The sequence below is a fragment of the Candoia aspera genome, chromosome 5 (assembly GCF_035149785.1).
Source record: "Candoia aspera isolate rCanAsp1 chromosome 5, rCanAsp1.hap2, whole genome shotgun sequence".
NCBI classification, from domain to species: domain Eukaryota; kingdom Metazoa; phylum Chordata; class Lepidosauria; order Squamata; family Boidae; genus Candoia; species Candoia aspera.
In genome coordinates this window covers 68,545,748-68,573,588 of record NC_086157.1, presented here as the reverse complement: position 1 = coordinate 68,573,588, position 27,841 = coordinate 68,545,748, and the positions used below count along the sequence as shown (strand labels likewise).

The 27,841-nt window shown below is 40.3% G+C and overlaps 1 long non-coding RNA gene across 2 annotated transcripts in view; it reads left to right on the top strand.

Moving 5' to 3' along the window:
* The window catches only part of LOC134498999 (uncharacterized), a 206,808-nt gene that overhangs the window by 47,942 nt on the left and 131,025 nt on the right, over positions 1 to 27,841 (top strand). The window contains exon 3 of one of the 2 annotated variants that reach the window (XR_010068087.1): positions 6,663 to 6,759. The exons of the other annotated variant lie outside the window; for it this stretch is intronic. This is a non-coding gene — a long non-coding RNA (uncharacterized LOC134498999). Of the gene's footprint in view, positions 1 to 6,662; positions 6,760 to 27,841 lie in introns of those variants that run through there. 2 annotated transcript variants of the gene reach the window in all.

Genomic DNA, 27,841 nt, shown 5'->3' with positions numbered 1-27,841 from the left:
CCCACCCTGTACGTAAAAGTTAAGTTAAGTTCCACTGAGAAGTTGGTTGAAGTCTGGGCCCTAATAGACTCAGGCTGTTCTAGGTGCCTAATGCACCCTGACGTGGTTGCCGATTTAAATCTCCCCTGCTTTCCACTTCAGCAACACATAGTGTTCACGCAATTGGACGGTTCGGCAGCAGGAGGGGGCCCGGTCACCCAATTCACCGGAGAAGTGGCGCTGCAGTTAGGCAGCCACCAGGAGAGACTGAAATTCGTCGTGGCACTGGTGGGCCACCCTTTAATCATCTTAGGCATTCCGTGGCTGGTACGAAGGAACCCATACATAAATTGGGAAACCAGGACGATCACGTTTGCAGACGGCTTCTACCAAGCGCCTACAGGGGACCGAATTCCCTGTGCTGCAGTGGGGAGGGCGGCGTCTACAACCACACATCTGGCTGCAGTGGCCCTGGAAGGCTTGCCGGACAGATACACTGAGTTTGCAGATGTGTTTGGGGAGAACGAAGTAGACAAACTCCCACCCCACAGAAAGACTGACTGTGTGAACTGGTCCCCAACACACCCTTGCCAAAGCCAAAAAATTACGCAATGACCCAGAAAGAACTGGCAGCATTGCGGGAGTTTGTGGACAAGAACTTAGCACGAGGCTTCATCGAACCTGCAAACTCACCAGTTGGAGCCCCAGTGTTGTTCAGAGAAAAAAAGGATGGGACATTAAGACTCTGTACGGACTACCGTGGATTGAATTCAGTTTCCATATCAAACAAATATCCCTTGCCCCTAATCAAAGACATATTAGCACATCTGGTAAAGGGGAAAATATTCTCTAAACTGGACTTGCGAGAAGCCTATTTCCACATACACATATGGGAGGGGGATGAGTGGAAGATGGCTTTCACTTGCCCACTGGGATCATTCCAATATAAAGTATTACTGTTTGGTTTGGCAGGGACACCAGGGGTATTTATGCAATTGATCAATGAGGTCTTGCATGGACACTTGTTCAAGGGGGTCCTTGTGAATTTAGACGATGTATTAATATATTCTGAGACTGAAGAGGAGCACGAACGCTTGTTAAGCAGGTGCTCAGGAAACTCCGCAAAGCCGAGCTATTTGCCAAGCTTTCTAAGTGCGAGTTTCATAAAACTCAGCTAGATTATCTGGGTCATAGAATCTCTGAGAGGGGCATTGAAATGGACCCTGGGAAAGTCCAGGCCATCCTGGCATGGGAGCACCCGCGCACTAGGAGGCAACTACAAAGTTTTCTGGGATTTTCTAATTTTTACAGGGGGTTCATCAAGGGACTAGCGGAAATCGTTTTGCCCCTAACTAATTTACTCCGCACCAAGGGTTTGGGAGACACGTGCAAAGCACGAAACCCGGGAGCGCTACTTAACTGGACACCTGAATGCCAAAGGGCTTTTGATCATCTCAAGAGCCTGTTCACAGCCGAACCGGTTCTACAACACCCCGACCCCACCAAGCCCTTTGTAGTCCAAGTAGATGCCTCTGATTTCTCAATTGGGGCACTCTTGCTTCAGCGGGATCCAAATGACCAGCTGAAGCCCTGCGCGTACCTCTCCCACAAGTTCTCCGAAACAGAACAGAGATGGCATGTATGGGAGAAAGAGGCTTTTGCCGTCAGAGCTGCCTTAGAGGCATGGCGACACCTGCTGGAAGGGGCCACTTGCCCCTTTGAGGTCTGGATGGACCACAAAAACCTGGAAGCGCTCAGTACCCTGAAACGCCTCAGCCCCAAGCAGGTTTGCTGGGCTCAATTTTTCAGCCGTTTTAATTTTCAGCTGAAGTTCATACCGGGAAAAAAGAACATCTTAGCTGACACTCTCTCTAGGCAGCCCCAGGATGCCAGTCAGGCATCAGACATTATAGGTACTGTATGGACCGACACACAGCTGGGTTGCCAAGCAGTCATGCACAGCCAAACGGGAACGCAGCGTACTATGGCACAACCGCCCGCAAGGGGAGGGAGACGCATGTCAATTTCATCGCAATTGCAACAGCAGTTCGTACAAGCCTTAAGAACGGATACATGGTTGCAAACCAATAAAAACAATGTTTCTTTTGAAAATGATTTGGCCTGGAAACAAAATAGCCTGTACGTGCCGGAGCAATTGCGAGCAGACGTTCTGAGACGTTCTCACGACGACAAAACGGCAGGGCACTTTGGCTTTGTAAAAACGTTACATCTGGTAAGGCGACAATTCTGGTGGCCCTGTAATGATTGCCTATTCCAATAAAAGGAGTCTCATCAGTAGTTACTAGAGAAAACTAATTTATTGAATGAATAGTATGCAAAGTACGAAGAAAGCTGAGAATGAGCAAAAGCGCGCCAAATACAAACTAAATACCCTCGCTTCAAACCCAATCCCGCCCCTCGCCCCACCATAGCAACCACCCCCTCCCAGGTGTTGGCAACTGTCACACATCGGCCTGGGAAAGTAACCTTGAAGACATGTCATAACCCAAACATACATTCCTGCAGAACAGCAAGGAGATTACAGCCTGGCACGGCTGAAATTCCCCTCCCCGCAAATGACAGACACGGAACAGGAGAGTGACATGTGAAACGTTACGATGTATTCAAACCATTAGAACGATGAACATGACATATCACCCCCCTTAAAGAAACTAAACTAAGCAAGTTCATGCGGCTAGGCAGAATAAAGACGGGCGAAGTGATTTTACAGTGTGGGACACGCATCAGCACCTATACATAGGAAGACACGCATCAAAGAATCCACATGTGAAATGCTCCCATTCATCTCTACACAAGATCTAAGCATTGGCATGAAAATATTAGCGATGCAGATATTAGCATTGAACATTGCGATCATGACAAAACGCAAGGAACAAGTTACAGTGGTTAAACAGCATATAAATGCAAAAGGCTAAACAGCATGAGAATGCTAAAGCAAACCACAGAGCCCCGCCCCTCCACTCAGTCCGGAGGGACATGCTTCCAGCAAACAAAGCCCTGAAACCCACCCCTATCTCGCCCGAAATCCAGGATTTCTCGCTGATTGCCAGCCTCGCTCGGTGGGTCCACCTCCTCCGCCCTCAGTGCGATGAATGCGTCGCCTTCTTCCTCGGGCCCCAAGGCGGGCTGTCTCACCTCGGCCTCTCCGCTCCATCCCGCCCGGCCGCCACCGCTCTCCACGCAGCCCAGGCCCCTCGAGGCCGCACCCTTCTTGGCGCTGACGCAGGCAGGAACGATGGCTCTCTCCCGCCGCGCTTGCATCCCGTGGAGCAGCGCCATCTCCAGCCACAAGAAGTTCCTCATCCAGTCCCGCTGCGCCTCCGAGCGCTCGCACCGCAGCTCGGCTTCGGTCAGCAGGAATACCCACCACTCCAACAAAAACGCCGACGTGCCGCCCTCCTTTGCCGGAACCATGCAGCCACGCCGCGTCCCAGCCCGGGCCATCAAGGATGCCAGCCACTCCGGGGATCACACCGGGGCGCCGCTCTCCACCTCCAAACCCATCCCCGACTCTGGAACATCACTACCGGCCACCGCGCTGAGGTCGCTCCCCCGCGACTCTGCCCGTTGCGGCCTGACCCGCCGATCAGCGAATTCCACCTCCGGAAACGTGGGGTATTGGGGTCTCCAGGTGGCATGAGCTAGCCCCGACTGAGCTTCCGCCACGCCGTCCCCGCTGGAGCGCTGTTGGGCCCCGATTCCTCCATCCATTGTTAAAGTCATCGCTACCTCTCCCCTTCACCAAAGGCTTGGATGGGGGCTAGCGGAAAATTTCATTATGATTCTCAGCTTTATGTAATGATTGCCTATTCCAATAAAAGGAGTCTCATCAGTAGTTACTAGAGAAAACTAATTTATTGAATGAATAGTATGCAAAGTACGAAGAAAGCTGAGAATGAGCAAAAGCGCGCCAAATACAAACTAAATACCCTCGCTTCAAACCCAATCCCGCCACTCGCCCCACCATAGCAACCACCCCCTCCCAGGTGTTGGCAACCGTCACACATCGGCCTGGGAAAGTAACCTTGAAGACATGTCATAACCCAAACATACATTCCTGCAGAACAGCAAGGAGATTACAGCCTGGCACGGCTGAAATTCCCCTCCCCGCAAATGACAGACACGGAACAGGAGAGTGACATGTGAAACGTTACGATGTATTCAAACCATTAGAACGATGAACATGACAGGCCCACACTTAGGAGGGATGTAAAAGATTATGTCGCTACTTGCCCTACATGTGCTATGGCCAAGCGAAAAGTAGGTAAGCCCCAGGGACTATTGCAGCCGGTGGCAAGCCCCTCCCGCCCTTGGGAGGAAATCTCAATGGATTTCATTGTAGACTTGCCACCCAGCCAGTGGAAAGTGGTCATCTGGATGGTTAAGGACTACTTTTCGAAACAGGCCCATTTTATTCCATGCACCTCCATTCCCTCCGCACAACAGCTGGCATGCCTCTTTTTAAATCACATTTACAAATTACACGGTACCCCCTCCTGCTTGGTCACAGATAGGGGTACACAATTTACTTCACAATTCTGGAAAGCATTTTTGAAGTTGATTGGCACCAAGCGGGCATTGTCCACTGCTTGGCACCCCCACACAGACGGCTCTACGGAAATCCTTAGCTCCACCCTAGAGCAATTTTTGCGTTCCTTCATAAGCTACCAGCAAGATAATTGGGTAGACTTACTCCCCTTTGCTGAGGTGGCATACAACAATGCAGTTCACCAGAGCACAGGCCACACCCCGTTCCGGGTAGTCTATGGACGAGACTTCATCCCGATCCCGGAGTTGCCACAGCCAGCTACCCCACCTTGTTCCCCAGATGACTGGGCTGCTCAGCTAGCCAACGTTTGGCCAATCATTCAGCTGGCTCTCTCTGAAGCCCAAGCAACCTACAAGCATTATGCGGACAACCACAGGGCTGCGCAGCCAGATTTCAAAGTGGGAGATAAGGTCTACCTCTCCACTAAATTCATTAAGTCTCCGCAGCCCTCAAAGAAGTTAGCCCCCAAGTTCATTGGCCCTTTTCCAATAGTGGAAATAATCAACCCGGTAACTTTTAAGTTAGAATTGCCACACAACTTGAAACGCATACACCCGGTGTTCCATTGTGCCTTACTGAAACCGGCTACGTCCTCAAAGTGGCATAACAACCCCCCCCACCTCCTCCCATCATGATCGATGGGCAGCAGCACTTTGAAATAAAGGAGGTTCTAGATTCCCGAAGGCTACAGGGCACCCTTCAGTACCTGGTCCGCTGGAGACATTTCCCCCACACTGAGTGGGTGCATGCCTGGGATGTCTCAGCACAACGGCTAGTCACACGCTTCCATGCAGCGTATCCTTCCAAACCGGCACCTTGACGTTTTTTGGGGGGAGGCAGTATGTCATGTCCCCCGTTGCGAGGTATACATACATCACAACGGGGAACATGCCTTTCCGGTGAAGGGGAGGGGGGAGGAAAGAATCAGTGCTAATCCCATAAGCACTGAAAGACAAAACAGATAAAGGACAAAGGAGCCATACCTTTGCCCTGACCCAGGAAGCCATCATCCTATCTCCCTGACATCTCTGCATTACCACGGGGGACACACCTGCTCCGGACACAGGAAGAGGACAGAGGTAATCAGCGCTAATCCCCCTGATCGCCCATCGAGACTCCGGAATCGCCCCCTGATCGCCCATCAAGACTCCGGGTTCACCGTCGGTCAAGACTTTGGGACAATGGGGGGTGGGGAAGGACCAGGTCCGCTCCGCGGGTATTTACCGGCTACCTCACACTCCATGTGCTCATTCCCGTCTTTCTCCGTGTCTGCATTCTATTCTAAATAAACCAGATATCCTTAGCCCTGGCTGGTGAGTCTGTGTTTTTATGAATAAGGCAACCATCACACAAACAAACAAACAAACAAATAAAAATATACTGTAAAATGCCATGTGCTCATCTGCCTGATTGCTCTTCTTCCCCTTTTCTTATCCAAAAGTCAACAACACCAGCAACATTATCTAAATGAACTATGCATTTACCAGGGCTATTTTAACTGTTCAAAAGTCTAGTCCCATATAAAAGTTTTTCTAAGTTATCAGGCCTGTCCTACCCAACCAGGATAGCCCAACGATTGCATTCACTGGCATACATTGCTACAAATCCTTTTTCATCATTCAGCCAGAGTTTTAGAGGCAAGCCTCTCCTCCCCCAAAGGAGAACATGTTCTCCTTATGTTAATTAAAAAACATGCTGTTTTAAGACCAGGAATTGATAATTGATCTGCAGAGGCTTATACCTTCTATGGTGCTTTAGCAGGTTACATCTCTCAAGACACAAACTGACACTAAAAATGTTTGTTTAAAGGGTTTATTTTATCAGAAAACACCTAATTCAAAGGAAACAGAGATAGGTATTGGGCCTAGAGGAAAATAATTGGATTTCAAGAGGAAAGACAATGACTAGGCTTATCCATATTGACCCTTAGAAGCATTGGAAGGAACTGGGCAAGGTTTTGAGCACATTCCAAATAAAACAATAACTCTAACACAGCCTGACTGATTACTTCCTGAATCTAGAAGTCTGGGAGCATTGGATTTCCCTTTCTTAAAATCTTGGAACAGTCACATTCCCTAATTTGAAGTTACCTGCTTTGTTTCTTGTCCCCCAGATCCTTGTTGCTTTTTCTCTGGGAAGATTCAAAGGCAAAAGCCTCCAGCAAATTCCTCCCTTGACATTTAACGTTTTAAAGAGGGAGATTCAACTTACTAGAGGTAAGGGGACCAGTTCACTGACCAACTGGGTGCATGTTTGAGATCTGAGAGAAAGCCTTACAATTTTGGAGTTGCCCAAGACATATGTGGATATTTACTTCTGTTTGATTTTCCTCCTCCTCTCTTCATATTAAGGTCTAACTTCATTGTATGAGCCTACATTGTAGTGTTAGAAGACAGACAAAGGGCATTCTATGCTTTACAATATCCTTGTTATAATGTAACCAGAATCTCATTCATCAATGCAGTTTATGTTAGGAGACAACTGTAGAATAATTTATTAAGATTTTGGGGGGAGGAGAAAAAAAAAGTCTCTTCCTCATAGTTACACTAACATGCATTCTTTCAGTCCTTGAGTTGACAGAAAAGAATGCTGACATAAATTGGGCTGCCATAATGGCTGAGCATTATTCTGTCTCAGAAACAAGGCTGATGACTAGTGTTCTTCTGACAGTTTTAATGTGGGACAATTTAAGGGCAATGAGTGTACTGGCTTAGTTTTCTCTCCCACCTAATATCATCTGACAATGTTAAAAGCAACCACAAACGGCTGTCCTTAATATGTGGTGGGTTGGGTTTGGATGATAGGGCAGGTGCCTGGGAGAGATGCTTTAGCCACTTTTCAATTTGCCTGAATGACTGGTCACTGATGGGGACTCTTCTGCATCAGTAACCTCTCATATGTTATTTCTGAATAAGAGACTAGCACATTTCTAGAAGAGTGCTAAAGGTCTGGAAAAAAAACAGGCTAGCTTTTGGCTCAGTAAAGCAGAGGAAAGGCATAGGATGAAATGTGAGTGTGAAAGATAGTTTTCAGAAGCAAAAAGCCTGAAACCAGGTTAGTTAGTAATCAAGATAGGTAGGAACTATGCCAACTGTCCAAAAGAGTGCTTTCTATCCTGTTACACTGCGTGTAGGAAAAAAGGGTGCAAGAATTTGAACCCTGCTTTCACTATAAAAAGGGCTTGAATTCATTCAATAAACAATGGAATTCTTGGATATTAGATTTATAGTTTCTCCATATTAGTGCTTGTGTCCTTGGAAGTCTGTGCTAGTGTCTTGACATTTTTCCTAGCCTGCCAAGAAGAACCTGACAAGAACAAAGATTGTGCAATGTGCTATGAATAGTCTATCCTATACCCCTTCCACATACCACAAATCTGTCAAGCAGGCTTTGGACACATTAGAAGAAATTATTTTATTTATTTATTTATTTAGGTTTTTTATCCCACCCTTCTTATTTTTACAAACAACTCAAGATGGGGAACATACCTAATACTCCTTCCTCCTCCTGTTTTCCCCACAACAACCCTGTGAGGTGAGCTGGGCTATGAGTAACTCACCCAAAGTCACCCAGCCGGCTTTCATGCCTAAGGCTAGACAAGAACTCAGGTAAACCAGTGTTGAGGTACACTGAGTGATTGAAAGAGTATCAAGTGATCTCCTTTCAGCTTTATCCTGCACCCCTTTGCTGTGTCACTCAGACAAAAAAAAGAGGGAAACAAGTAGAAATCTTGCAAATTTCACTTTGGCTCTCATACATCCCAAATCAGTAAGTGCTACAAACGGCAAAGCTGGCAGCAAGTGGCTACAGCACATAGCCCATGGAGTAGACAAAATTGCACCATTCTCCCCCCAGAATAAAAACTGTAAAAATTATGACCACATTAACCCCATTTTTGGTGTAAGCAATGGCAAACTGTAATATACTCATTAGATATAGAAGTAGCAATATACAATTGGAATATCTGGGTCTCTTTCCTATTTTAAATCAACTGAAGGGCCAATTCTTGTTTATGCAGATAGGTCTAGTGCTCTTTCAAAAGACTGCTAAACTAGGTTCAAAAATAGATCTAATGCTCTTCCTGAAGATGATAAATCCATGTATATAAAATGTCCAGGTAATATATGAATGTACAATGTAGTGCCTGTCAGGTAGTATGGGGGCAGATGCCTCTGTGAATGCCAGGATTCTGGTCTCTTTTGCAAGCCAAATTTATTATGGAGAGCAGTGCCCAGTGACTGGAGGGGAGAGGGCATGGTTGCAGCAACTTTACATGCCCAATTAGAGCTGGGTGGATCCCAGCCCCTGACCACATCATCACCAGTGTCATCAATGAGCTAAGAAGGGGGAAAATGCTACCTTAAGACTAGTACAGCTACAGTGGCGCTTAAAAGTTTGAACCCCTTTGAAAGTGACATGAGGAAGAATATTGAAAATCTATTGCCAATCTATACTTCCTGCCCCCATCCCTCAAATATCAACTCAGGTATCTGGAATGTTGGGCAACGTGAGTTCAGGATAATGCTTGTGTATGCTATACCTATCTGCAATATATACAACTTCACTTTTGTCCTGCTTGTGATGAGAGATCTGGCCTGCACTGTGTTACTGGGACCTGGCTTTATGAAGAGAGAGGGACTCATTGAGATCTGTTTCATTTTGTTTGTTTTGTTTTGATTGTATCAGTCCCAACCCAAGGGCTGGGTGGGGTAGGATATAGTCATTTACTAGAGGACTCTGACCAACACAAAGAGAACTGTTCCACAGAGGGCCAGTTGTGACATTGGGCCAAAGGGACAAGGTGCTCCTACTCTATTGTCTTTCCAACTGCACAACAACATACCATCCCTTAATTTGCTTCTTGATCTCATTGTGGAGTTAGTGATGGATTCTCTCAGACTGACAATATTGAAAGATTTTAATCTCCTCTTCCTGAGGTTGGAGGCTGCTCATAAATTCATGGCAGCTGTGACAACCATGGATTTATTTAAAGACATCAGTCTCCTGAACCATATTGTAGGCCACACTTTAGATCTGGTCTTTACCTTTTTGCAGATGTGATCTGGTGCTGGGAAACGTTTCCATCCATCCCTGTAGAGAGTAAGAAAAATGACCTGATGGAAATATGCAAGAAGGGTTACCTAGGCAAAAGGGGGTGAAACATTTTTTAAGTCCTGCGAAATGAGATAATATTCAGAAGCTTGATTCACTAGAGTATAAGAAGAGGGAGGGGTATAGCAAAATCATGATTCTATGATTATAATCAATCCCAATAAAGGGACTTTTCCTGAAGTGTAGTTGATTTCCTGATCTGCCTAGTGGGACTGACAATCCCTTGTCATGAACAGATCACTTCCAAGTTCTTAGCGGTATGGGGATACCAAGTCATCTTGTCTGCCTCCTGAAGAATCTGTATAATGACCAAGTAGCAACAGTAAGAACAGACCACGGAACAACGGATTAGTTTAAGATTGGGAAAGGAGTACGGCAGGGTTGTATACTCTCACCCTACCTATTCAACTTGTACGCAGAACACATCATGTGGCATGCTGGACTTGAGGAATCCAAGGCTGGAGTTAAAATTGCTGGAGGAAACATTAACAATCTCAGATATGCAGATGATACCACTTTGATGGCTGAAAGCAAAGAGGAACTGAGGAGCCTTATGATGAAGGTGAAAGAAGAAAGTGCAAAAGCTGGCTTGCAGCTAAACCTCAAAAAAACCAAGATTATGGCAACCAGCTTGATTGATAACTGGCAAATAGAGGGAGAAAATGTAGAAGCAGTGAAAGACTTTGTATTTCTAGGTGTGAAGATAACTGCAGATGCTGACTGCAGTCAGGAAATCAGAAGACACTTAATCCTTGGGAGAAGAGCAATGACAAATCTCGATAAAATAGTTAAGAGCAGAGACATCACACATAAATCACAAGTTCATTTTTTTTTTCTTTTTTCAGCAAAATGTCCATAAGGGGTTTCCAGTCACTAATAAATGTAGTTATTGTCCTTTCTCTAATCACACAAGTCAATTTTGCCATCTCTGCTAATTCTGCCATCTTCACCAGCTATTCCTCCATTGTGGGTATTTCAGAGTCTTCCCATTTTTGTGCACATAATTGTCTTTCAGCCATTGTCATATATTAAAAAAAATCCATAATGCTTTTCTAATTGTCTATCCATTAGTCCCAGCAAGAAGCTGGTTTCAATTGAATATTAATCTTTAAAATTCTTTGTGTCACTGTATGTATTTGACCCAAAATGTTCTGCCTTTTTTTTCAAGTCCACCAGGTATGATAAATAAGACCCTTCAAGTTTTCCACATTTCCAACATAAATTGAAGTACCTTTATACATTGTAGATATTTTTTCTGGAGTCATGTACCAACAGTACATCATTTTATAAAAGTTCTCTTTTAAATTATAACAATGTAAATTTCAGTAATATATTGAAGTAGTTATAATGTATGACCCTTTATTATTGTAATGTGTTATTGTTGTTCTTACTGCTGAGTGTTTCTGGGGTCTAAGACAAAAGTAAATCACAGAAATAGGCGAAAATATACAAAAATAATATATGTTCTTTAAAAATGGATAAAAAGGCATCTTTGTCATGTGAGGCTGACACCCAAAATACTATCAAGAATATTTTAATAAAAATTAGAATTTGAGCCACAATATAAATAAATACTGGAAGATATTTTGGTATCAAATCATATTTATTTGTATTAGAACATACTGCTATTATCTTTGTGGATAATATGGCTGAATAAAATATGTTCTCAATTTAATAATAGAAATTCACAATATATATAAATTACATCCTAGAAAGAAGAAAATATGCATGCTGCAATCAGTCCTCAATGTCACCAGTGAGTGACTGACTGACACTGTCAACCAGTAGAAGTGATAATCAACTTTATGCATCATATTTTCCTGTCATATTTAGAAAAAAGTCTATGAATGAATTGCTATCATTTTATTGGGGAAAGAATATAAAGTACACATAAAATGAAAAAAAAAAAGTCATATGTTCTTCATGACATCATTATGCAAATGATAAGAACCAGTATGGTATAGTGGCTAAGGTGATGAATCAGGGAAATCCAGTCTCAATCTTTCTTCAGCCATGGAAACACACTGAGTAGGTCAAATAGTTACTCTTTCTTGACCTCACCCATCTCATAGCTCAACCCAACCTACCCACTCAGGTCGATGTGGGGAAAAATAAGAGGTAGGAATGCTGTACTGTACAGTATATACCCCCTAAACTCCTGGAAGCTGAACAGGAAAAAAAAATAAGAAATAATTGTTATTGTCTTTGTTCCCTCCTGAACAATTCTGTTGCCAACTTTAATTATAGGTACTTGACAAAAATCCCTCCTTTTTCCATTGATCCTATGTTTGTTTTAAGGCCAAAACTGTCCATCTTTTAAGGCCAAAATCTCTCCATCTTTGTAACCAACCTCTGCGAAGACTATTGGTAGAAATTAATTTAATACTTCCATCCATATATGAAATGGGGAGGGGATAATTTTTCCTTCCCTCTGTTTTGCTTCATGAAGTCTTAGAGTTTTCTTTAGATGATACCCTAATTCTCATGGAAGGGGATAAACAGAAAGGTCCTTTATATTAGTGTCTGATTTCATCTGAAGTTATAACGGAATAATTCCCATAAAATAGCAATCTGAATATCACCATACCAAATGCTCACATAATGGTCTTAAGACCATTGCATATAGCAGGTCAGCACATTCAGCCATGATTGCTTTATGTATGATCAGTGATTTATTATGTACTGACCTGGTATTGAGGATCAACATCAATATCACTACATCAAATGGCAAGGTGCCCTGGCAAAACAGAGAGACTGGAACTGAAAAAGGGACAGTTCTTAGGTATCTCATTGCCAATCTATTAATTTGTTCTATGGAACAAATAATGTGGCCTTTTGTTTCTTTTTTCATATTGTTTCTAGTTCATTAGCATAAAGCTTCTAATTCTAATGAGATATGTTTTATCTTTTCTCTCTGGTTTTCTCTCTGACTGCAGTTTTACACAAAATCAAGATTTTATTCAGTTTTTCCTGGACCACAATGCACGTCATCACCTGATATGTTATATTGGCTTCGTGAGTTATGCTGGCTTGCACTATCCAATTCTGATATTGCTACTGCCCAATTTACAGCTATTATAACTCATATCTCAAGTCATAAAAAATAAATATTTTTTTCAGAATGATTTAAATTCCCATTTCTTTTTCATTTATTGTGGTTTACAGTACATGTTATTAGCTAGAGTTTCCCGATACTCCTTTCAAGTGGCATAGTTTTCCCTCTATTTCTCTTTTGCCTTAAAGTTTCATAAATGGTATGGAAATTCTCAATTGGATGCATTTCAAAACAAACTTTATCCACACTGTGTATTTCAAATAGTTAATAAGTTCTATTAAACATCTTCCTGTCTTTAATTTTGGAAGAAACTTTTATGAGTAAAAATGATTTATTGATAAGATACAAGAAGAGATCTTAAATATGATATAAACAGATCCACCCATGCACATACATACAGTATGCTCATTTGTCATCCACATAGTAAATTCAAATGCAACAGAGAAACCTTGTGGATGCCATACATATTTTATGCACTAGTTACCTGAGTTACATTTTTTGCTTAAACTAAGAGCTATTTTACACTGTAGATGGATAATGTACTTTATGATGCCAAGCTCACAGTACTGCCAGGAATCATGAGCCTCTCTCCTTTTGTTCTGCAATTATCACTAACACTTCCCTTGCCTTTACAAAGGGAGAAGCAGGAAGGCCATCAACCCATCCCTCTGAAAAGAGTTCGGTATATTCAAACAGTTGGAAAGGAGCAAAGCCAGAAGAAACAACTGGACTGCTTAGTTGTAGTAAGGTTAGGAAGATGCCTGTCAACTACATGAAACGAAGAATGGCTCTTTTTCTTGTACAGTATTTATACTGGGGGAGCAAATTAACTGGGGTGTGACTGTATTATGTGTTTTTCTATTAACTCTGTGGAGCCACAGTTCATATTATTACCATGAAGCAATGGAAAAATCTCCCAATCAGTATGATTAGCTCTTTGAAATGCTATTAAAATTATGAAAAGCCACTTTGCATTTGCTGAACCTTTTGAAGCTGTAACATTGGAGAATGTTGAACTGTTGATGGCTCTAGTTCGTTGCTACCCTTGTGCTTTTTTATTGAAGGGTGGATGTTGTTGTTGTTGTTTTCTTTTTTGTGTGTTTCTTTTAAAAGCAAGCACCTTACAGGCGATGGGATGTTACCATGGGGTTTGAAGGCTCAGTTCAGGAGGGGTGTTAGATGGCATAATTCCCATGAATGCTGGAGAAGGATGGCTTAAAAAAAAAGATAAAGAAATTTTGTTTTTCTGAGCTTGAGGATTCTCTGCATGACTTCTCTACTGATGGGATCATGTGCCTTTCAGGCTGAGATTTTATTAACAATTCAAATGGAAATTGAGGGCACAGGAGGAGCAGATTCTCACATAAACTTGATCTGTCCATGAATGCTGCTCTCTGTTTTTGCTGACCCTGCCTGGCTTAAGACACTGCCTGTGAGGCCTGAGAGCCAGACACAAAGAGTGAAATGAAAAGCAAGCACATTCCAGCAGTCTGCACAAAGGCAAGGGAGCAGTTTTGAGAAGTCTCTCCAGAGAGAGATCTTATCTCCTTGAGGCTAAAAAGCCTTTAGTATGTTTATTTGCGCTCCAGGCATTCTGAGCTTATAATTTGATATGGAAATTTCAAAGTTGGACTGAAATTGGACTGAGCTTTTCAAATATTTGTCAGTACAAGTCACTTCAGCATCAGGCTTTCAACCCTTTATTCATCCATTACTGTTTAAAAGAAGAGACTAAATATCTTCTACACATTTTGGATCATGTAATCCTTCTACATCAGTCTGTTGTTAAATTGGCATACTAAGTGGGGTGGCTGCCAAGATACTGTTATTAAAGAAAACATAAAGGTGGCAGCCACACAGAGAACCTGTTGCAATGTTCTGTTTGTTGCCTGTGGGTCTGGGGTTCAATGGACAGTTCTTATGTGAAGGTTGCACCATAGAAGCTGATCAAATTACAATGCTGAGAAAACTCGAATGGCCTTGTGCTTCCTAGCCAGAAAGATACACAACTCTGAAGTAGATCTTGAGGCAATACTGTTTGGTGACATCTGGAGTGCCATTGTTTCTATTGCAGTTGGTGATGCTGTTCTGAATCCACATGACAAATGTTTTGTTAAGAAGTAGAACAAGAATAGGAGCTTTCTCTCTTCCAGGTTTCCATCAGCAAGTAAATTAAATTAAACCAAGATATATGAATATTTTAAGTGTTTACATTGTTAATTGGGATTCAATATTCTATTAATCAATTTTCCAACAAAATTGTGGCAGTTTTCTTAAGCAATGTTGTTGTTTTTTCAAATTGGCATATGTAGTTATATTATTTTCTGCAAATGGCTTCATGCTTTCTCACACTCAGTTTTTAAAGCACCTTTGCTTCTTCTTTTTTAACTTCAAAAGTTCTGATTCTGTAGAATTCTAAAATTTTACATTTATTTTAGTGCTCAATCATTTTCATCTGACAAGCTAGATGAAATTAAACAATTAATAGCAAAGTATCTTAATTAAAATAATTCTAACAATGTTACAGCAGCCATTCTTCTTAACATAATTGTTTATCATTACAAAAATATTTTACTTTTCCTATTTTGCAAGTTAATGTCCTTATAATTGCAGTAAAACAAATATTAACTACTGGCATTGTTTTCCATTTTTCAAAATAGTTTATTCAGTATTTGACAGCTTATTGGAAGCTCATCACTAAAATGTCATTGATATAATTTTATCTAAATGATAGTACTTATAAACATAAAGAGATTAACATCATGTTTTTGATTCTCTGATCAATCCAAATACCTCACAGATTCCTAGAGAGCCATTTGGCATGTAGTGATTAAAGGCACAGGACTGGAACCTGGGAGAAAGTGAACACTAGTCCTCCCATGACACAAATCCAGCTGGCTGACTTTGGATCAATCATTCCCTCTTAGCCCTTGGAAGAAAGGCTAAGGACAAAAGATGTTGCCAACAAAAATGCATGGGCTTGTTCATGAAGTCACTAGAAGTCAAGAGTAAGTGAAAGGCACAAAAATTATAACCACCCAGAGTCGCTCTTTGAGTGAGATGGGCGGTGACAAAATTCAAAATATAAATAAAATAAATAGTTTCCTAACAGTAATTTCCTACCAATATGAACATATACCATTTGTGACCCGAGTAACCAGGGGATAGTGCAGAAAGACAGTTTTAATGTATCATAATTTAGTTGGTTTGAGAGCCAGTTTGGTGTAGTGGTTAAGGCAACGGGCTAGAAACCAGGAGACCCAGAATTCTAGTCCCACCGTAGGCACAAAGCCAGCTGGGTGACCTTGGGGCAGTCAGTCTCTCTCAGCCCTGGAAAGGATGCAATGGTAAACCACTTTTGAAAAACCTTACCAAGAAAACTGCAGGGATTAGTCCAGGCAGTCACCAAGAATCAACGATGATGCGAAGGCGTGTGCACACACACAATTAAAATCAATAAGAGGAAAAAGAAAAGCTATAAATAATAAATAGTACATTAAAACAGTAGACTTAGTGATTTGTAGTGATATGTTACATCACTCATATTAGATTGAAATATAACCCCAAGAACCCAAATTTGGGATGTGCACAGTTCCATGATCTTTTCCAATAAAAAACATATAAAATCCTTGTAGTTGTTACCATATACAATGCCAGTTCAATATACGTTGAAGGAAAGGGTAATTTGGTGAAGTTTAATAGAAATGTCTCAGGTTAAAATGACATTATGAATTTCAAAATGTGTTCCATTCTACAGTGAATTCTATGATGAGAGCCAGTTTGGCATAGTGGTTAAAGCATCAGGCTAGATACTGGGAGACCATGAGTTCTAGTCCCACCTTAGTCACAGTTACTCTCTCTCAGCCCTAGGAAGAAAGCAATGGCAAACCACTTCTGAAAAAACCTTGCCAAGAAAATTGCAGGGACTACTCCAGGCAGTCTCCAGTCAACACTAACTTGAAGGCACAAAAAAAAAAAAGATAAATCAATTTCCAGTATTGTTGAGTTTTGCAATACTGCCACCAGACATGGAAGGAATATGCAATTTTTTTTTTCTTTTGGTCCACAATTGCTATACACTTCAACTGGATTTCAGATTGTCAGGCTTCGTACCTGGCATGGCCCTCTAGGCTGTTTGGAGTCTGAATTTCTTATTCAGGAATTGGTTTTTTTGCAGACATAGCTTAGCTAATTAGTTATTTTAATATAGATTAAAATAAAGCTATTTACAGCAGAAATATCCTACAGATTGTAGGATTCAGAGAGGATATAATAGAAGCAAATAGAGAACAGAAGAATAGAATAACTAATGATGCTATTATATAAGATATTACAAAGCAAATACAAATATAGCAAAACCAACACCACCTATTAGGGCACATATATAAACTTTATCTTAGATATGACACAGAGGCAGAACAAACAAAAAACTACATGATCAAATGGTTGCAAAACTTTAAAGACCCAATCACAACACCCCAATGGGAAGAATTACGAACTAAATTTACAAAATTTACACCAAATTATAACCTAAAGAAAAATTGGTACAAAACGTCTTACAGATAGTATACAACTCCATCAATAGTATGTAAGGTAGACAAATCATACAGTAATAAATGTTAGAAATGTCATGAAACAGAAGGAACTTTTTTCACATGTGGTGGATATGTAAAAAAAAAACCCCTCAAAAGTAGTAGAAAGACATACATAGTATAATGAAGAAAAAATGAAATTGAAATTTGAAATGAAACCACAACTTTTCCTACTATGTATAATCTCATAAAAAATCAACAAGAAGCATCATAAGTAAATGGGATACTGTATATGTTTACAGCAGCAAGAATTAATTTTGCACTGGGAGAAAGACATAATTCCAGCAATACCTGATTGGGAACTTGAACTTGGAGAATATGCAGCAATGGCAAAACTAACAGTATATATACATGAGCAAGAATGGTTCCCATACGTACAACATATCATACTGCATGGGAAATATAATCACTTACAGTCTGGCTTCTAAGGGGGCCTAAATGGCTACAAATATTGCAAATTAGCAGATCTATAAAAACGGGCAAGTCAGAAACCCAATAGTTCTTTTTTATGTATTTATTTTCCCTTTCCCTTTTTTCTTTTTCTACTTTTTTAGTATTTTAATTCTTGTTAATTTTTTTCCATTAATTTTTTTTCTTTCATTAACTGTTTGTGTGTGTGTGTGTATACACACACAGACACATATATATATGCATACACTGTTAATGAAAGAAAAAAAATAAACACACACACACACTAATTAACAATACAATGGAGACTTTAATATTAAGTATTCAGTCTAAGATTGAAACCTCTATTATACAACAAATACTCTGATGTGAGTCATAGTGGTTCTTTTTCAATGCTATACTTTGGATGAAAAAGCCAAATAATTTTATCCTTGTAATATTGACATCCTAAATTGTAATTAATATTGATTGAATATTTTTTCTCTTTATTCTCAATACTCTAAGTTATCTAAATAGTAGAATGTTAATCTTTAATCATATTATATTAACATGACTGTATTGAAACAATACAATGTATCAAGATTTCCAACAACATAATAAAAAGAAAAAAAATCAAATATACATTTCATATCAGGATTGGTAGTTCCTGTTTTATCAACTTCATATGGCTAGATTTGTTCTGAATTATCAAAAATCTGGAGCTTGTAAAGCAATACTTAGTAGTGCTGCTACTATATAACACACAAGTCTGTAATAAAGGCGCCCTCAGCAGTGATACAATCATGGATGAGAAGACTGACCTGGCATGCATTACCAAGGCCTGGATGGCCATGGAGGGAAGGGTTGCCCTGTCAGAAATTTTTCTATCTGGATTTGGGTGTGGGATCAGTTGAGACCCTAAGGCCAGGGCAATGGAGTAGCTCTGGTTATCCAAGACATTCTGGTGGCATTTGGAGGTGCTGTCCCCCAGTGACTGGATGTGAGATTCTGCTTGTTAAATTGGAGTTGGGTGGGATTGCTACTAGGAATCAGGTGAGATTGTTGCTGGTGTACCAGCCTCCTGCTATATAGCAAACTGTCTACCTGAGTTTCTTGACTGTATGGTTTGACTGATGGTGGAGTTCTCCAGGCTTACTGTCTTGGGGGACTTCAACTAGCATTGTCTGGGGGTGAAGTCAGAAGAAGTTTGGGGATAATAGCTACCATGACAGCCATGGACCTCACCCAAGTCATCAAGATCATGTGTCATTTCATGAGAGTAATACCTTGGCCCTGGTCTTCCTGTCTGGTCAGTGGTACAGTGATCTGCAGTTGGGAGAGATACTATTACTTCCCTGTCATGATCAGAATACTCTGATCACCTTGGAGTGTTCTGGTGACCTTGTTTTGAATGATTCAGTCCCTTCTAATTTTATAGGGTCATTGTGAGGAATATGCTAGGCACCTATTGAACAAAGTCACTTGGATTCCCCCCAGGCAGGACTCTAGCCTTGATGCAGATTATGAGGAGTTGAATGAAGTTTCGTATTGCTTAGTTATCTGGGCTATAGTTGGTCCTGTTTCTCCCAAGGGATTTCAGAGCAGTGAGCTCAGCCACCTCAGTATTACCTCCATGCCTCTCTTGGATAACCAAGGCTTCCTGAAAGATAAACATTAGCTGGGTCTGGGTGGTGGTGAATACTTCTTTGACAAAGGGTCTAGTACCACTGATGTTTAAGAGAGTGGTGGTCTGCACCTTCCTCAAGAAGGCATTGCTAAACCCATCTCCAACCTTTCCTAAAAAACTTGTTGAGAATGTGGTTGCATTGCAGCTTCAGAGAGCCGTAGATGAAGTGAATAATCTGAACCTCTTTCAGTCAGATTTCAGGCTGAAAAATCTGTCTTTGTGAATGAGCTCTGGAGAGAGCAGGATGGAGGAAGTGTGTTCATCCTTACTTTCTTTGATCTCAGTGGCTTTTATGATTCATGGTATTAATCTGAACTGGCTTCAGGCACTAAGAATTGGGGATACAGTTTTGTGTTGGTTCTTCTCCTTTCTCCAGGATCAGTTACAGCTGGTGTTGATGTGGGGGGAGAGGTCCAACCCACATCCCCTTTTGTGTGGGGTTCCTCAGGGCTAGATATTCTGCCCAGTCCTATTTAATATCTACATGAAGCCACTGGGTGATATCATTTGATGGCACAAGTGAGGCTACTCAGCTATATATCAATGCCCTGGCTGAAACGCTATGGAGGTTCTGTCTGGAGCTGTGGACAGAACCTCCACAGCATGGCCGGGAAGAAGAGGCTTAAACTGAACCCTAGCAAGAGTGAGTGGCTCTAGGTTTTAGGGCCTCCTGGATCCAGTGATTTTATTCTGGATGGGGTTGCCCTGCCCTAGACAGAACCAGTGCACAATCTGGGACTCCTCCTGGATTAATAGCTCCTGTTTGAGCAGCGGCTGTAGCGGCCATGGCCAGGAAGCCTTTTGCATAACTTGGTGTTGTATGCCAGGTGTTCCTTTCCTGGACCAGGTGGCATTGTGTACACATAGTGATGCTTTGGCAACATCCCAAATGGATTACTGCAGTATGCTCTGTTCACGGGGCTGCCCTTGAAGGGCATCTGAAAGTTTCAGTGGACCAGAATAGGATGATGTGCACAATTATGGGTGTATCTTGATATGCCCATGTTACACTGTTGCTTTGCACTGGCTTCCAGTCTGCTTCCAGGTACAATTCAAGGTGCTGGTGTTCACCTAGAAAACCCTTCATGGCATAGGGCTGGGTTATTTGAAGGATGGTTTTTCTCCAGTGGTCTCTACTGTCCCATCCCTGGGGAATGCTGTTCTAGAACTTTAATTTATTTTCTCATATTTTTAAAAGAAAAAGTAGTTCTGGAAGCTGTATTCACTGCTGTATTGAAGAACAAAACTAAACTTAACAAAGTTTCATTTGTAATTTATTTTTCTTACCTTCACAAACAGGATTGTGCAAGTAATTGGCATCTGTATTTTATTCCAAGTTCTGTTTTTCACTTTGTAAAAAATCAGTCCAGACAAAAATCACAATTCAGAGTCTGAAAGTTGTGATTGTAACAATTAAATTACAGAGAGCTAATCAGAATATTCACATAGTAGGAGGTGGAATAATGGCATGTATTTTAATATATGAACTTGTCAAATGGAAACTTCTTTTCTAATCCTTTCATATTCAGACTGATCAGAAATATGCAGAGATCTTATTACTTCAATAGGCCTTCCCTGTTGGAGCTGATCATAGAACAAATAGCAGCCATATTATGTCTTCCCCAACTCTTCAAAAATCAGCATTTTAAAAAATAATCAAAGCTAATGTGAACTGTTTTTAACAATTGCAAATTAATCTACAGTAGAAATGAATTAGGTCAGAAGTGATGAAAATATAAGTATCAGCAGGGGCATTTTTAAATGCGTTCTAGCTGTATTAGGAGATGGAAGAAGTTGGTTCTGGATATGCTGGGGAGGGAAGAGGTAAGCCTTTCTATTCCTGCTGCATTCCATTTAAGCTTTCCCCAGATACCTGTAATTCAGACCAAGTCATAACATAATTGTCCAGTTCAGGCTTAGTGTGGTGTATTAGACCAGCCATTGTGGTTTGTAAACTGTAACTTATAACTTGGAGTGTGTTATGATCTCTTCCTGGTGTCATTATTCACTAAGCCAAGGTTAGCGAAACATGAGGCTTGATGTGATCAATAAAACTAATCCCTATATTCACATCCTTCTGTGAGCTGTCCAGTAGTACCTGGTAATTCTTATTGGAAGTAGACTGTCATAAAACATATGTCTTTGAAATTATCAAGATGATACTTGTAATGTTGGTTCTTCAACTTTAAAAAAAATCTTACTTAATTTTACCCATGTTCTGTATATGTAATATTTATAATAGATGTAGTTTTGATCTAGGATTGGCAAAACTGGCATGGACAAGACGGCTTTTGGCAGCAATCTGTGAGACTTTCTTCAGGGAATGCTTTGTTAATGTCAAGTTTTAAACAAACCACATGCTGTTAATTTCAGGTCATACCTAACTCATGCTTAAGGCCTTTCTCTAGTTTATTTGTGCACCTGAGAAAAAACAGTTTTTGCCCTGTAGAGTAAAGTGATCCCAATAATGATATTTTGTATTACCAAACATTCCTATCTTCCTGGAGGGTGGTCCTTGTTTTAGGAGTTATTCGGTGTGTCAGTGCTTTTCTCATCTTTAAAATTCTCCACAACTCTGAAAGTCCTCAGTTTCATTTCCATTCTCCAATCCAGGCAACAAAATGTTCTTCTGCTTTTATACAAGGAAATCATATTGCATTCCATTCATTTCAGTTGTAAAACACAGGACCAGGTAGGAAGGGCAATGCAATCCCCTCTTCCATCCACTCAGTTCACAAAGGGCTTGTATTGTATTTTGAAATGTAAATAAATTAAACCTAAACACAAAATAGTTGTTGGAAAAAGTAAGAGGAGGGAGTATGTCATCTTGAGCTCCTGAATGAAAGGCAGGCTATAAATCTTATTGTGGTTCTTCTCCTGTTCCTTCTTCTGGGATAGACTGATGTAAGAGAGGGATATCTATTTTCTGGTCTTTCTTTCCAGATAGTGATGTATGCAGATACACATTCTCACCTTGTTCAAATAGGAATGAGGAAACAATTTGCAGAGGGAAAATAGTAAGGTGTTGGATTGATCAGTTTTGAATCAATCAAGATCCAAGACAAAATTAGGATGGTAACATTTTCTAGACAGAGCATCCTCAAAGTACTTGCCTTTTAATCTTCTACATGCAAGTCTGGGTAATAGTTAGAAATGCTCATTTGGAAAGAACATGTGTATCTAAACAAGGATTAAATTCCATTGTTTATTTATGTGTCAATTTTGTCTACCACCATAATCTCACAGTAGAATCCCGGCAGTTAAGTGAAATCTCTGTGCTCCTAGAAAAGGAGTTAACCTTAACTCTTCAACACATAATATTCATTAATCTAATTTTATCTCTATTTTGGGTAGGAAAAGAGGATGTTAGGTTCTTTAATTGTCCAAACAGATGGAAAGCTGAGGTATTATGCAAATACAAGCAGTAATTGTCTACCTATTACTCTGGTCCTAGAAAATTAATAATTTATCTTAACAAGCTAAACAATTACATAGGTGGCTGTGACAATCCTTGTAATTACTTGAACATTCAGGGATTCAGAAAGCCTATACTTTTCCATGTTTCTGAATCTAGTTAAAAAGCTGCTGTTGTACAATGTTAAGAGAAGTATATTAATTAGGCCCACTAGAAGAAGGTCATTTACTTCAGCTTTTTATTGCCTGTAGGAAATAATCAGTTTTACCTGACAAACTTCTAATCTCCATAATTGTGGAACATTGTCTATCAAAGACCTTAGTTTCAAGAAATACCAAGTGATAGAAGAAAAAAATGTAGTGGTACTAATAATATACTCTTTTTCCCGGAATGTTAAAGCAAGAGGATCAAGGTAGAGGGATTACAGAAAGCTAACCAACCAATCAGACAAATAAACAACTGGCCCAAGACTTCAATGAATTAATAATTAGTAGCAAATCATTCATTCATTCATTCATTCATTCATGCATTCATGCATTCATTCATTTTTATGGCTGCCCATCTCAGCAAATGACTCTGGGTGGCAAACAATCTTAAAATAAATTAAAAACAAATTTTCATCACAAATACAAAAATTAAAATACACAGAAGTCAAGGAGGATGTCACAGTCAATGGCTGTTAGCACAACCAGAAAATGGAATCCTTCACACACTCAGGCCCCAGGCCTGGGCACAGAACCAGGTCTTTAGGGCCTCATAAAAGGCCAGGAGCCTGTCCAATCTTGGTAAGGAGAATGTTCCATAAGATGGGTGCTACAGCAGAAAAGGCATGCTCATGGGCCCCAGTAATTGGCCAACAGGACCCAGAGCATGCCCATCCTGCTGGACCAGATTGGACAGGTAGAAACAACTGGGAAAAGATGCCCCCTCAGGTAACCTGGTCCCAAGCCATGAAGGGGTTTAAAAATGATGATCAGCACCTTGAATTGCACCCAGAAGCACACTAGCAACCAATGCAGCCCACAGAGTACTGGTGTCACATGTGGCAAGTAACTGGCACCATTTACTACCTGTGCAGCTGCATTCTGAACCAGTTGAAGTTTCTGACTGCTCTTCAAGGGCATTTTGTAAGGTTTATCAAAGCTCCACTGATTTAAATGGATTTAGCCACCAGAGGGTATGTATAGTTGAAAAACAATCAAACTAACTTCTGGATTTGAAGGCTGCAATTTCCAATTTTTGATCTAGGAACATATGGAATCCCATAATTAACATTGGCATAGTTCAACTGCTTTCTGACTTCCTCTGCCATTATGTCAACCTGTAAAGCAGGATTGCAGAAAGTGTAATCTAAGGACCATATGCAGCCTACCAGCAACTCTTTTATGTCCCCAAAGCCCCTTCATAATGTGTGAGGCCAAGATTTGGGACCTTTAGTGCAATTTGAGCTTTTTTTAAGGAGCACATATCTAAGATACAAATTTCACCTTAAAAAAATCCCAGCCCACTCTTTGAATGCAAAGCCTGGCAACATTTTCTGCATGTTGGAAAGTGCAAAATTAATACAGTCTTATACAGAAAATTTTCCCTATTTTTTTTTTCCTAAAGATTTTGGGTTTTTTTTGTTTGTTGCTTTCTTCTTGGCAGGAAAACTATGCAGGAAGGCTTAATCTGTAGTCCTACAATAAAAATTAGCACCCTCTCTGTATTATTTTGCTGGCTGGCCAGTTATAGACTTACGTCTTGGCACTTTTGTATTTTGTGCTTCTTATTTGATCTATTATTGAATGAAGCATATTCACATTAGTAAGAATAGATAAGCAGCTTGGTCTGTAGGTTTGTTGTTATTGTTACTCTGTAATTAAAATTAGGGTAATAGCTAATTGGCATATTTTAGAAATAAACTGTTACTGTCAATATTTTAAAATATAAAGACAGTAAGGACAGGGAGGAGGAACATGCAAAATCAAGATTAAAGCAATGAGTAAAATCTATAAATGCAACTATCTAAAATACCACTTTTCCTCCTTCTTTTTTCCTACTCCTCATTCATGCTGTTGGCTTGGCAAAGCTTTTCAAGAAAGAGCTAGGATTATAACTCTGTCAGTCTTTGCATTTTGCATAGTGATGAGGTTATCAATAATATATGGGAGAGCTTAGAAACCCTGTATACAAGGAAATCACAGCTGGTCTTGGTTTATTATGAAATCTGCAGAATTTAGCTGAGAGGTCAACTCAGCTGCTTGTCACACTACCCGACACAGCTGGAAAAATGGGGAAAAGGAGGTTGGAACTTCTGTTGAAAGCAAGAGAACAATAATTTGTAAATTCTCTCCTTTTTTGTCACTAATATAAGCCTTCAAAATGGGCATGGTTGATGTTGCTGAAGTTGACTTCTTGGCCTCTTGTAATGTAAAATGGTTTTTGTTTTCCTGACAATTTATTCAGATAGTAACAGCTTGTGTGTGGGTGCTTGGAAGCAGTGTTCAACTCACACCATACTTAATGCTTCTGGTCACAATGATGGCTGAGAGTCCTAGAGAAAGTGAGAATAAGTGAGTGTGGAAATGCAAAGTTGTCTTATGTTTCATTTAATCAATCGAATTTGTGTGTCATTCAGTTAAGAGGAAAAGTGATGGATAGGCTACGTAGATTCCCACTTTGTTCCCCAAACACTCTGGACAAAGCACTTTTGAAGTGATGAGTATAGGGAGGGAAAGAAGGAAGACAAATCAAAGGTAGTATGTGATCTGAATTAGAGATTGAAGATGTTTTAAAACAATTCTGGGAAGCAATATTTGCTAAGATTGCATTTGGCACTGTGCTGCTGTCAATCATCAACAGCAAACACAATGTGGTCAAAGCAGTTTTAATTAAATGACCTACCTGTCTAGCCATATAGACAAGTGCCCTTGGCTGGAAGTTGTAAATAATTGTTGTTATTTGTTATTATTATTTTTGCATCTGTGGGGGATATGGTTTTATCTAACAATAATCCAATCCTAAAAATAAAAAAAAAGTTATAAATTATTGTAAAGGCATTTAATTTTGAAGAAGTTAAGATGTATTTAATTTTAATAAGACTATTTGCTCTTATCTGTAAAGTTACAATTATTTGCAGGAATATCCATCAAATCTGTAGCAGTCTATTTTCTTTTTATACTGTTGTCCTATTTCATTATGTTTCAATTCTTCACTGCAAGTAAAATATAATTTCTATTTCCTGATACAAAATACCCATTCATTCATTATCAATGCACTTTATGTGTAGGTGAGAGCAGGTTAAGCCAAAAGAGGAGATTAATACCTTTATTCTTAGAGAACTGAGACGTACCTACAGTCATCCAGTAATTCCATTTCCAGGATGGAAACAAATATGCTTGTCTTTCATATTCAGAGAACACATTTTGTACTTGACAATATATTGATAACTGTGGGTGATTTTCTAGTTCCATAATGATATACCATCAGCCTTTTCAGGCATTTGTCTTAAAATATGAGGGCTTGAAAGTAAGTAGAGACAAGATCCAGCAGGAAGATTTGAAGATGAGCAGTACTCATCTTGCTTTAATGCTTGCTTGAATGCAAGTATATTTCTCTACATGATCTGAGACTAAATGAAGTAGAGATGCTGCCATATTTAATTTCCCAGGATCCATTTGTGCTATTGACAGTGATCATGTTTAATGGGTCATATGTTCCAGCAGCATCTGCAAAGCTGAATTAAGTATCTAACCCAAGATTGATTATGATTATTAATTGATTATGTGCCATCAAGTCTGTGTTGACTTTTAACAACTACATAGACAGAACTGTTTCAGGATAATCTATCCCCAGTCTTCAGGTCTCCCAATAGTGCAGTCATTGTTGATGTAACCAGATCTATCCACCTTACTGCTAGTTATCCTCTCTTTCTTTCCACCTTTCCCAGCATTACGGACTTCTCCAAGGAGATTGGTTTTTGCATAAATGTCCAAAATATTATAATGTAAGCCTGGTTATTTGTGTGTCAAGGGTGAACTCTGGGTTGATTTGTTCTATGATCCATTTATTTGTTTTCTTGGTTATCCATGATATTCTCAGGAGTCTTCTCTTACACCAAAGTTCAAAAACACCAATTTTCTTTCTATCCTGCTTGTTCAAAATCCAACTTTCACTTCCGTAGAGTGTCACATGAAAACTATTGCTTGCACAATTCTGATCTGTAGATATAGACACATCATGGCATCTGGATATATTTTCCAAGGCTTTCATTGCTGCTGTACCAAATACTAGCTGGTGGCATATTTCTAGATTCCTGTAACGGTATGTGGGAATGACCTCGGAAGACTGGGCCCAGAGAAGTTGCCTAGGGAATGATCAGCTAAGAGACAGCATGGTCTGCAGCTGGATAGTGAGTGGGGCAAGAGGCTCAGAAGAGACTTTCCCTAATTTCTTGGGGTAAAGGAGATGGGGGGAGAGTTGTACTTTCAGACATGCAAGATTCTGTTAATGTAACCTTACAATAAAGTAGAATTAGCTGATTTTGTCATGTTTCCTATCTGGTTTACCTGGTAAGACTGACATCAATCTTGCAAGTCTGAAAGTACAATTCTCCTCCCATCTCCTTTAACTCCAAGAAATTAGGAAGGGTCTCTTCTGAGCCTCTTACTCCACCCACTATCCAGCTGCAGACCACACTGTCTCTTAGCTGATCATTCCCTAGGCAACTTCTCTGGGCCCAGTCTCCCGAGGTCATTCCTACGTACCATTACAACTCCTGGTTCCTTTACTGTTGATAACCAATCCTAAAAGGCAGAAGTTACCCACCACTTCAGTATTTTCATTGGCATTTATAAGGCGGGTTGCTGTAGTTGTTGTCATTAGTTTGGTCTTCAAACTAATCAGAATTTGATGTCAGGATTTCTTAAACCCCAGCCATATCATAAAATTATGAATAGGAACATCACTTAGAGAAAGTAATTTAAATCTGTTAAACAAATTTAATTTCGAATAGTCTTACCATTTTGATCTTTAGTAACTTAAAATGTTGATAATTGTCTTA